Source organism: Vulpes vulpes, chromosome 1, assembly GCF_048418805.1.
Source record: "Vulpes vulpes isolate BD-2025 chromosome 1, VulVul3, whole genome shotgun sequence".
Taxonomy (NCBI): Eukaryota; Metazoa; Chordata; class Mammalia; order Carnivora; family Canidae; genus Vulpes; species Vulpes vulpes.
The window spans coordinates 160,953,201-160,965,194 of NC_132780.1; positions in this window are offsets into that span (position 1 = coordinate 160,953,201).

Sequence of the window (11,994 nt, forward strand, 5' to 3'; positions counted from 1 at the left end):
ATAATCTAGATGGAGGGAAAAATATTTCTATAACAAGATAAACTGTACAACTCAGCATATGATATTTGTTGAAATAAATGGTATGCCCTTTATATATTTACAGGAGAAAACCACCACAGATAGATGGAAAGAGGAAGGAAATCTTTATGATAAGAATAATAATAGCAATAGATATTCAGTTTTCATGCAAGTATCTCATGTATGTTATCTAATTCAGAGCATTTCCTACCATCTTGTGGAGTAAATATTCTTAATGTCTCTATCACGCAAATGAGAGAGCTAGGGGTCAGGCAAGTGAAGGAGCTTTCCTTATGTCTCACAGCTGGCAAATGTGGAGCTGGATCTGGGGCCCATACTTTTAATGACTATGCTATACATAAAAGAGTAAAGGCATATATTTATTATTAGTAATAATGATGGTAGGTTCTAATATATATTGAGTGCTTCCCCATGTATAAGAGACTGTGCTTAATGCTTTACATATACTATTTTATTTAACGCACACAATTTTATTTATTTATTTATTACATTTTATTTATTTTTAAAGATTATTTATTTAAGAGAGAGAGAGAGAGAGAGAACAGGGAGGAAGGACAGAGGGGAAGAGTCCCAAGTGGACTGAGTGCTAAGCACAGAGCCCAATGTGGGACTTGATCTCCTGACCCTGAGATCACAACCTAAGCTGAAACCAAGTCAGTCACTTAACTAAGTGAGCCACCCAGGCACCTCAGTTGACACAATTTTATAGACTGAATCATGATTCCCACTTTACAGAGGAAGCAACTGATTCTTAGAAAGGTTTAGTAATCTGCTCAAGTTTCATAGGTGGTGATGACGCCAAGTACTAAATAAGCCAGCCTAGCTTGAGAGCTTACATGCCTAACCACTATGCAATAAAGACCAGTTGTCTGTAGCAGGCAGCTTTAGAGGTTAAACCATTCAGTGGCAAAAAGCACAATACTATGTGAGCATTTAAACCAACTATATTTTCTGCCCCTTTTAAAGTAATGTGAACTCTGAAACTTCTGTTTGAATGGACACAGTCCCCTGCAATTGAAAGAAAGTGATTTTTGGCTGTTAAACACAGATCTACTTGATATGGAATTCATTGTTGTAAAGAGATTGTTATTGTGTAGGTCTGAAATCTGAGCCAGAGCAGTAAGCAGAAGTCTCTTCATAGAGCAATTGGACAGCCCTTGAAGCAGGTACATGTCAGCTAAAGAAAGAAATGTTCCTCTCATGATGTGTACCAGTGCAGTCATACCAAAAATAAGATATTACAATGAAGACACCAGATTACACTGTCTGATCAGCATAGAAAACAATGCATAAAAAGGTTTTGCTCTTGTGTAGCATGTCTTACCATTGTTAGAATCACTAACTCACAAAGCCTTTCTGCCTCAGTTGTCTCACTTGTCAATGAAGTGCTTTTTTAGGTGCTTCATACAGTACCTGGTACAGAACAAACACCAAGTAAATTATAGGTACAAACATGTATAATTGATATTACTGGATTATAATCCAGCACAATCATTAGTGATAATAATCACGTCATCAATTATCATGTACACCACAAAAACAATAGGTCCTATCATTTGAGGGAAGGAAAGGAAGAAGAAAATGATTCCAGGGAACAGAGGGAATCATAGGTAGTATAAAGAAGTCAGAGAATAAAAGGATGTAAATCAGAAGAAAAGAAACAATCACAAGTTAAAAACAAGTATAAGGTTTGGCCCATGGAAAGTAAATATTAACCTTCTGAAAAATTATTAAGATACAATATTTAATAAAATACTCAGAACTAGCTGGGGATTCTTAGTGCCTTTCACTAAAGGAAGAACTAAATCATGATGGTGGGGAAGGCTGTGCGTGTGTTGGGGCAAGAGGTAAATGTAACTTATGCTCAGTATTGCTGTGAACTTAAAACTACTCTAAAAAATACAGAGGATCCAAGTACTCAGATATTATAGAAATCGTACTGGAGTATATGTGGATTTTTTAAAAAATGAACGTGGTCAGGATTTTCTAAAAAAATCAAGAACAAAACATCAGTTAAAATTTTACTGTTGTTCTTCCAACCCACTACATAGTCTAAAACATAACGTGATTTTTTTATGATCTTTATCTGTGCATTTTATCGAATCTTATGCCTTTCAGATTTTGCAAGTGTTCTTGTGAAGTTTATGCTCGTAAGCCTTCCCATCCATATTGGAAATTTTCACACACTGATGCTGCAAATCTCAACACATAAATGAAGGGTTACATATTACACCAAAGTAGCTCAACTCTCAGAGTCTCTCTTATTAATTCCTTGGTTTTATATGCATAGTGATCTGAGCTTCTATAAAAGTTTCTCCCAGATGCCACTTATGTTATGAGAATGAAACCAAACTGTCCCAGAGAGTTTGACAAAACTCATAAAGCCAATATTTTGATTCATCAGCCTCATCTCCTTCAAGATTTATGTAACAGCAAGAATTCATGGTTCCTCCAGATAATAAAATTATATCTCCTATGTGAATCTATAGAAATGGCTCAAGATAAGGGATTCCTGAGTCTTGTCAAACTTCTAAGACAGTTTGGATTCATTTCAAAAACAGAGGCATAGGAAAATCTTGGAAGGAATGTAGAGCATATCACTCAAGGCTTTAAAGTCCTGACTAACAAATAAGAGTTGGGAGAACAAATAAGGTTTTTGAAATCTACTTGATGCAGAAAGCACACTTGACAAAATAAACATCCATTCATGGCAAAACCCCTCAACCAAGTAGGTTTAGAGAGAACAAACCTCAATATAATAAAGATCATATATGAAAAACCAAAATAACATCATCCTCAATGGTGAAAAACTGAGACTTTTTACCCTAGGGTCAGGAATAAGACATGGATGTCCATTCTCACCACTTTTATTTAATATAGTACTGTAAGTCCTAGCCACAGCAATCAACAACAAAAAGAAATAAAAGACAAGTAGGGGTACCTGGGTGGCTCAGTAGGTTGAGTGTCTGCTTTCATATCAGGTCATGATCCCAGGGTCCTGGGATCTAGCCCCATGGTCTTCCTGTTCAGCAGGGAAACTGCTTGCACCTCTCCCGCTGCCCCTCCCCCGTGCTTGTCGCGCTCTCTCTCTTTCTCTCTCTTTCTCTCTCAAATAAAAATTAATAAAATCCTTTTTTAAATGTGTAAAAAGAAAGAAATAAAAGTCATTCAAGCTGGTAAGGAAGAAGTACATCTTTTACTACTTGCAGATGACATGATACTATATATAGAAAACCTGAAAGGCTCCACCAAAAACTACTAGAACTGACAAATGAAGTCAATAAGGTCACAAGATACAAAACCAATACACAGAATAGAAATGTTACATTTCTATGCACTATTAATGAAGTAGACAGCAAGAGAAATTAAGAAAACGATCCCAATTACAATTGCACCAAAAAGTGTTAAATATCTGGGAATTAACTGATCCAGGAAGTTCAAAGACCTGTACTCTGAAAACTCTTAAAACATTAATGAAAGAAATTGGAGCTGACACAAACAAATGGAACAATATCCCATGCTCATGGATTGGAAGAGCAAATGTTGTTAAAATATCCATACTACCCAAAGCAATCTACAGATCTGATGCAATCTCCATCAAATTACCAATAGCAGGGATGCCTGGGTGGCTCAGCAGTTGGGTGTCTGCCTTAGGCTAAGGGTGTGATCCTGGAGTCCTGGGATTGAGTCCTGCATCGGGGCTCCCTGCATAGAGCCAGCTTCTCCCTCTGCCTATGTCTCTGCCTCCCTCTCTCTCTGTGTCTCTCATGAATAAATTTTAAAAATCAAAAAAAAAAATTACCAATAGCATTTTTCACAGACCCAGAACAAATAATCGCAAAACTTATGTGGAACCACAAGAGCCCCTAAATAGCCAAAGCAATTTTGAAAAAGAACAACAAAACCAGAGGTAGAGCAATCCCACTTTTCAAGATCTATGACAAAGCTGTAGTAACCAAAACAGTATGATCCTGGCACAAAAACAGACACATAGATCAGTGGGACCGAACAGAGAGTCCAGAAATAAACCCACAATTACGTGGTCAATCAATCTTCAACAAAAGAGGCAAGAATATGCAATGGGGAAAAGACAGTCTCTTCAACAAATGGTGTTAGGAAAACTGGACAGCTACATGCCAGAGAATGAAACTGGACCACTTTCTTGCACCCTCCCCCAAAATAAACTCAAACTGGATTAAGGTCCTAAATGAGACCTGAAACCCTAAAAATCCTGGAAGAGAGCTCGGGCAGTCATTTCTCTGGCGTTGGATGTAGCAACATTATTCTAGATACGACTCCTTTGGCAAGGGAAACAAAAGCAAAAATAAACTATTGGGACTACATCAAAATAAAATGCTTCTGCACGGCAAAGGAAACCATCAACAACACTAAAATACAACCTACTGAACGGGAGAAGATACTTGGAAATGATATATCCAATAAAGGATTAGTATCCAAAATATATAAGGAACTTGTAAAACACGACACCCCCAAAGTGCATAACCCAAGTAAAAAATGGGGCAGAAGTCATGAACAGACAGTTTGTCAGTAGACATACAGACGGCCAGCAGACACATGAAAGACGTTCAACATCACTCAAAATCAAGGAAATGTAAACCAAAACCATAATGAGGTACCACCTCACACGTGTCCAAATAGCTGAACTCAAAAATACAAGAAACAACAAGTGTTGATGAGGATGTGGAGAAAGAAGCACTTGTGCACTGTTGGTGGGAATGTAAACTGATGCAGCCTCCGTGGAAAACAGTATAGAGGTTCCTGAAAAACTTAAAAATCTAATAACCATATGATCTAGTAATTCCACTACTGAGTATTTACTCAGGGAATATGAAAACACTCGTTTGAGAAGATATATGCACTCCTTATGCTTATTGCAGCATTATTTACAATAGCCGAATTATAGAAGCAGCCCAAGCATCCATTGATACATGAATGGATAAAGAAGATGTGGTAAATAAACACAGTGGAATAGTACTCAATCATAAAAAAAGAATGAAATCTTGCCATTTGCAACATCATGAATGGATCTAGAGAGTGTAATGGTAGGTGAAATCATCAGAGAAAGGCAAATACAATATGATTTCATTCACATGTGGAACTTAAACAAAACAAATGAACAAGATAATAAAGGACAAAAATTAGACTCTTTTTTTTATGATAGTCACAGAGAGAGAGAGAGAGGCAGAGACACAGGCAGAGGGAGAAGCAGGCTCCATGCACCGGGAGCCCGACGTGGGATTCGATCCCGGGTCTCCAGGATCGCGCCCTGGGCCAAAGGCAGGCACCAAACCGCTGCGCCACCCAGGGATCCCAAAAATTAGACTCTTAACTAAAGGGAAATGAGTCAGAGATGGGTAAAATAGGTGATGGGGATTAGTGCATTTATTATGATGAGCGCTGAGCAATGCATAGAATTGTTGAATCACTATATTGTACACCCGAAACTTATATAACATCATTAGATAAATTGGAATTAAGAAAAATCAAGTGAAAATTCAGCAGATTAAAAGAAATTAAGGTAAAGCCCTAATAATGACTTCAAATAATCAATTGCTTGGATGTAAATGGAAAGGAATGTTTGACAGTGGCTGATATGGAAAAGCTCTATGACATTGGCATAAACACAGTAGGATCCCACAATAGCAAACTACCACAAATCTGATGCAAACATATTATAGAAGTATTATATACTAATAAAGAAAGATCAAACATCCTCATTATTTTTTTATTTTGGGCAGATACTAAAGAGTCACATTCAGTATTCTAGTTTACCCCACCTGAACAGTTTGGCTATGAAGTAGATATGCCAGAAGAGTGAGCTGGACAATCCAAGGAAAATGTTGAAGAAAGGAGGTCTGTTTAATCTGAATAATACTCAGGTGAGTGAATAACACAGGAAATGCATTTTACTCATGGAATAAACTTTCTATGAAATGAAGAGTAAATACTTTCTTCAGGAAAATAGTAAAATCAATGGCTGAGAATTAGATTGTTATATTCAACAATTGAAATGCGCTGCCTCAAGAGATAATTAATCTCAGGTATACACAGCAGCTTTAGGGATTGTATTTTTTTCAAGGTTTTTTGTTTGTTTGTTTTTGTTTTTTTTCTGTCTTCCTGAAAGATTATTTATCCCTGTCACTTGCTATACAACTTGTGGTGTTTCCCTGTGTGCTTCCTTGACTCATGTTGAGCTTGGCCACGTGAAAGGCAATGATCATGAGGAAGTATGATGTACACCAACCACATTTCTCAAATTTTAATGTGTCTTTGAATTACTTAAAGATCTTGTTAAAATGAAAGTTCATATATAGTAGGTCTAGTGGGGCCTCAAGATACTGTATTTCTAATAACCTCCCAAGTGATGTTGAAATTGCTAGTCATTAGACCAAACTTTGAGTAGCAAGGTTTTATGCAGCATCTAAGCTTTAAGAGGCATTCTGAGTTTCCTTCATCTCTCTTGCTTTTTCTCTTTGCAACGAAATCAGCATGTCCTAAATTTGGGCTTCTCCTTCATCCTCAATCCTGGAATGGCATATGCAGCAGAACCACAGCAGCCAATATTAAAGTAAATATGATATATATATATATATATATATATATATATATGAAATATATATTATGGGATTATTTGTTACTACAGAAAGTCTAAGATTCATCTGTGAGGGATCTCATAGAGGGCATTCTCAATAAGAGAATAACTCTGGACCTAATTAATTCCATCTCTCTTTGTAAATATAGACTTTAGGTCATATTTGTGCTAACCATCCTTGCCCTATGGTTTGAACAGGTTCATGTGCCCTAATTATCAGCAAATTAGTAAAATGCTGGGGTTGGTTGACACATCAACAATTCTCTTCAATCTCATATCCAAGTGATGGATCTGCACACGTGAAAGCCTCTGAGCCTTCTGGTCAAAAGTGAGAAGTTATCCATCCTGTGGCAAAAATCATTAAATGTTCGTTGTCACAAGAATCTAGCTTTTACATAAACAACATAGGTATGAGGTTGAGATGGCAAATTTGGGATTTTACCGATGCCAAGAGTTTTCGAAGTAATTGCATTGAGTAAACAAGAACTGTCTGTGCAAGAGGAAAGTACACTTTCCTCAAGGAAGCCTGAAAGGAAAACTCCCCTCATTCAGCTTTTCTAAACCAGCCGACAGACACTCATGAGATTATAACTTTGGCAGGACAGAGGAAGAAGTGTTGCCAACTTCATAGTCAAACCATTGAATTAATGTTGTTTTATCTTAATTAATCTTATTATTATAACCCTGCACTAAGTGTAGCTGTCCTGTCTCTCCAATATTCCCAGGAGTGCTAGAAGAGGAAATATGCTAGCACAGCAATATTCCCTGAAATCAATTATGTTGGGAAATGTGCTAAATTGTGCTGTAATACAGATGCTTTTGTTGTACTTATTCTTTGGATTTTATGGTTAGATTTTAAATTGGTTGGAGCAATAGCAACACCTTTTTAAGAAAACAAATTCCCAAATGAAGCCCCAAATGGAATCTACTTATTTAATGTTTTTTTTTTTAATTTTTATTTATTTATGATAGTCACAGAGAGAGAGAGAGAGAGGCAGAGACATAGGCAGAGAGAGAAGCAGGCTCCATGCACCGGGAGCCCGATGTGGGACTCGATCCCGGGTCTCCAGGATCGCGCCCTGGGCCAAAGGCAGGTGCCAAACGCTGCGCCACCCAGGGATCCCTATTTAATGTTTAATGTATTAATAATCAGATCATCTGATTCATAAACCTTAGAAGGTACTCACCATTTATTAGAACCTTGTGAAAAATCTATCTTATTGCCCATCGAAAACTTACTGCTAACTTTTATTCTATATTACCAACCTTAGAATCTTGCAACATTTTAATTGCAAGTAGCAATTGCAACATTTTAATCTGGCTAAGTAGCAATAACGCTGAGTAATTATTAACCATATATCTTAGAACCTGAGAAAAATCACCTTTTCATACTGAAATATAATGATATATATTTTTAAATGCTCTAGACGACCATATCCTATGAGCATTTGTGTCAATTATTAAATTTCCTCACTAAGAATGGTTTTCACTTTATGTAGACCTAACTGTATGCATGCCATTAATAAGCAATTCATTTTCATTGCTGGTTATATTACTTGTTTCATCATCTAAAATGAATATCATATTTCTAGAGGAAATTTCTCCCCAAAGCTAAAGTTGTTTTCCATGCATCATGTCATAAGCTGAGAATGACCATGAGGTATTTAGCAGTAACCATCGTCATCAAATTACACTCACAGAAATCAAAGATAGAGGTGTGGGTGGTTCAACTAGATGAACACTCTTAGAACTAAGAAAGTCCTTTATTATAAAAGATTAATGTTATCTTTAGTTCTAAGCTTCATTCGCCTTTTATTTCTTTGTGAGTTTTTTGTTTATTTGGTTTTTGTTGGTTTTTCCATAATTAGCACTTAGAGTCTTAATTGTGCAATAGCTTCTCAAGGGAATATGAAGGAGAATCCTAAATTTTCTGTGCATCCTAGATAATGACTCACCATTTGACTTTGAACTAAGCATTCATGACAACACAATACTCTTCTTGGTCAAGATTACTGCTCCATAGGAAAATAATATTTATTTACTTCTCCAGAGAGCTACAAATTTTACTTAATGCTTCTAAAGAGCTTTTGACCTCCTTAAGCATGTACTAGCTGTTGTATAATGACCTCTATTTTTGGTTCAGTCATATTTTTAAAATTACTTTCCTGGCAGTATTACAATAAGATGTTAGGTAAGTTAAAATTAAAAGACTACTCCATTTAATGTTAGACTACATTACATTACACATAAAAAAAAGGATGCCCTACGACCTTCAACAGAGATAAAACAGAAACCTAAGAACTCCAACAACTTTGAAAAAGGACTTTATCTCCTTGGCATTTCTATAGAACACTGCTCTCTGTGACCCGAATTTTATCATTACCAAAACAATAGCATTCCAAAGTATTTTTAAATGCAGATGCTACCACTGTTAAATAAGATCTGTCATGATTTTTATTCTTTAACTCAAATATTACTGCTTTCCCATAAGAATTTAAGAATAGGAAAAAATTTCTTATGCCCCCAATCCATAATATGGGCATGTATATGAAGCTACTGCCTCAACATTTAAACCCAACATTTTAAAAGTTTGGTCTCTCTGATTTTATGTCTACCTTAGCTTTTTTCATCACAAACTCAATATCTGCCTCAAATAATTTTCTCTTTTATATCTAGTCTTCTATCTCTATCTTTTGAATGTTTTGTTTTCTTAAACAGTTTTCCCCTTATCTCTTCCTAAACATTATGGAGAACTATAAACTGATATTACAAACAAGACACTTAGCTTTAATTCTAAATATAGATATTTATATAAATGATACAAAAATAAATTGAAAACAATTCTGTTGCTTATTTCAACTAGATCATCCCTATAGTTTCCTAGTCCCAATCTGCAAACTATATATGCACAGGGTTTTCATTATGCTTTCTTTCAAGTTATATTTAATTATGAAGTACATTAAATATACAGAAAATATGGAAGATCATAATAGATAATCTTATGTCATCACCTCCTGAAGCCAGAAAATATTAACATTCTGCCATAATTTACCCATTTGATTATATTACTTCCTTTGGAAGTAGCCACCATTTTGACACTGTTATTAAAGATTTTCTATCCATTTTCTCACATACATACATTTCCATAAACAATATAGAGCAGAAGTCAGCAAACTATAGTCTGTGTACCAAATCTAGACTTGGCCTGTTCTGTATGGTCAATGGGTTACGAAAGTTTTTCTATTCTTAAAAGACTGAAAAAAAGAAGCATGTATGTAACAGAGACTATCTGTGGCCCACAAAGCCTAAAATATTTATTATTTGGCTCTTTACAGATAAGTTTACTAATCTTTCATATGGCGTATGTTTCTGTGTGGTGTAAAAACTTATATAAATCACATCATACTAAAAAAGTCTTCTGCAACTTTCTTTTTTAACTCACCATTATTTTTGAAAATTATCAATGTAGATGCACGTAGGTATAATACATCCTTTTATATTGCTACATAGTTAAAATACCACAAAAATCCCACAGTTTATTGAATAATACCCTAACTGGTAGACATTTATGTTATGCCCAACTTGGGGTCATTAAATATATGTCTGAGATAGATATCATTATACACATCACCCCATACACATGTGCAATATCCACACCCCCGTCCCAGGGTATATACCTAGAAGTAGCACTGCATGCTGTAACATAGGCCTATCTTCAGCTTTGCTCAGTGACAAATTGTTATCCAAAATAGGCTTGTTGATTACATTCTCATTAGCAATGTATGATTGTTCTTATTTCCCCACATCCTTGAGAATATTTGCTATTCTCATACCTAGTTGTTTTGTCAGTAGTATCTCCTTGTTGTTTTACATGCATTATACTGATTACCAGTGTGCCAGCATCAATTTACTGACTCTTAATTCCAAATCCACCCTTTTTTGTCCTGCTCTGTGATACTGAAGCTGTACCCTATAAATATTTGTCCTTCTATGTTAGGTTCTATCAGTAGAGGTCACTGGAGGGAGTGCAAAGCCATACTGAGAGGAAGGCTTCCCTTCTTCAATCCAGTGTCCTTTTCTGTTGAGCAAGCAGCTGGTAAATTCATATGCAAGAGACCTGCTAGCAGACACTCACCTTTGTGGCCTGCACAGTTGGACTCTAGCCTACCCATGCGCTCTGGCAAACTTCTCAGCCACCTGGCTGGTTGCTCATCTGGATCTTTTCCAGATCATGTCTTCTGGCAAATTTCCTTCATTGACAGCTTTAGGGGAGAAGGAAGGCAGAGTATTTCTTATTCATTCTCCCTCAGCTTAGAAATAATAACTGTTTTATGCATTAGCAACTTCTGTATCCTTAGAGTTCTTTTTAGTTTCTTTTAGCAGTTAACCACTTTTTACTAGTTAGTTTTTTTATATTAAAATTTTCCTGTTCAAAATTGGTATGATTAATGTTTCCTGAGTGACCCTGACTGGAACAATGAGTAAGGTTGAAAATATTTTCATATGTTTATTAGCCATTCAGCTTTCTTCTATGAATCATACGTAGGTAGGTAGGTAAGTAGACACACACACACACACACACACACACACACACACACACATAGAAAGAGAGAGAAATATGTGTTTCTTTTCTTAGGAGGGGTAGATATTCTTTGTGTGTTTGGAATATCAATCTTTGTTAGATCTATAGTTTGCAAATATCTTTTCCAAATTTGGAACTTATCTTTACATTCAGTGATATTGTTTAATATAGAGAAATTGATCAATACTTTCATTCATGGTTTGTGCATTTTGTTTCTTATTTAAGAAACTCTTCTTGATCCTGATGTCATAAATATTGTCTATTTTTCTCATGAAACTTTTAGAATTTGGCTTTTCTATATAGGTCTTTTTCTTTAAGATTTTATTTCTTCATGAGAGACACAGAATGAGAGATAGAGACATAGGCTGAGTGAGAAGCAGGCTCCCTGTGGGGAACCTGATGTGGGACTCGATCCCAGGACCCCAGGCTCACTACCAGAGCCCACGGCAGATGCTCAATCACTGAGACACCCAGGTACCCCTATATATGTCTTTAATATACCTGAGATTTTTTATAAAGTACAAATTGAGAGTATTATTTTACTTTTTTCATGTAGATAGTGATTTTTGTCTCAGCACCATATATTTTTTTTTTTTATGATAGTCACACAGAGAGAGAGAGAGGCAGAGACACAGGCGGAGGGAGAAGCAGGCTCCATGCACCGGGAGCCTGACGTGGGATTCGATCCCGGGTCTCCAGGATCGCGCCCTGGGCCAAAGGCAGGCGCCAAACCGCTGTGCCACCCAGGGATCCCTCAGCA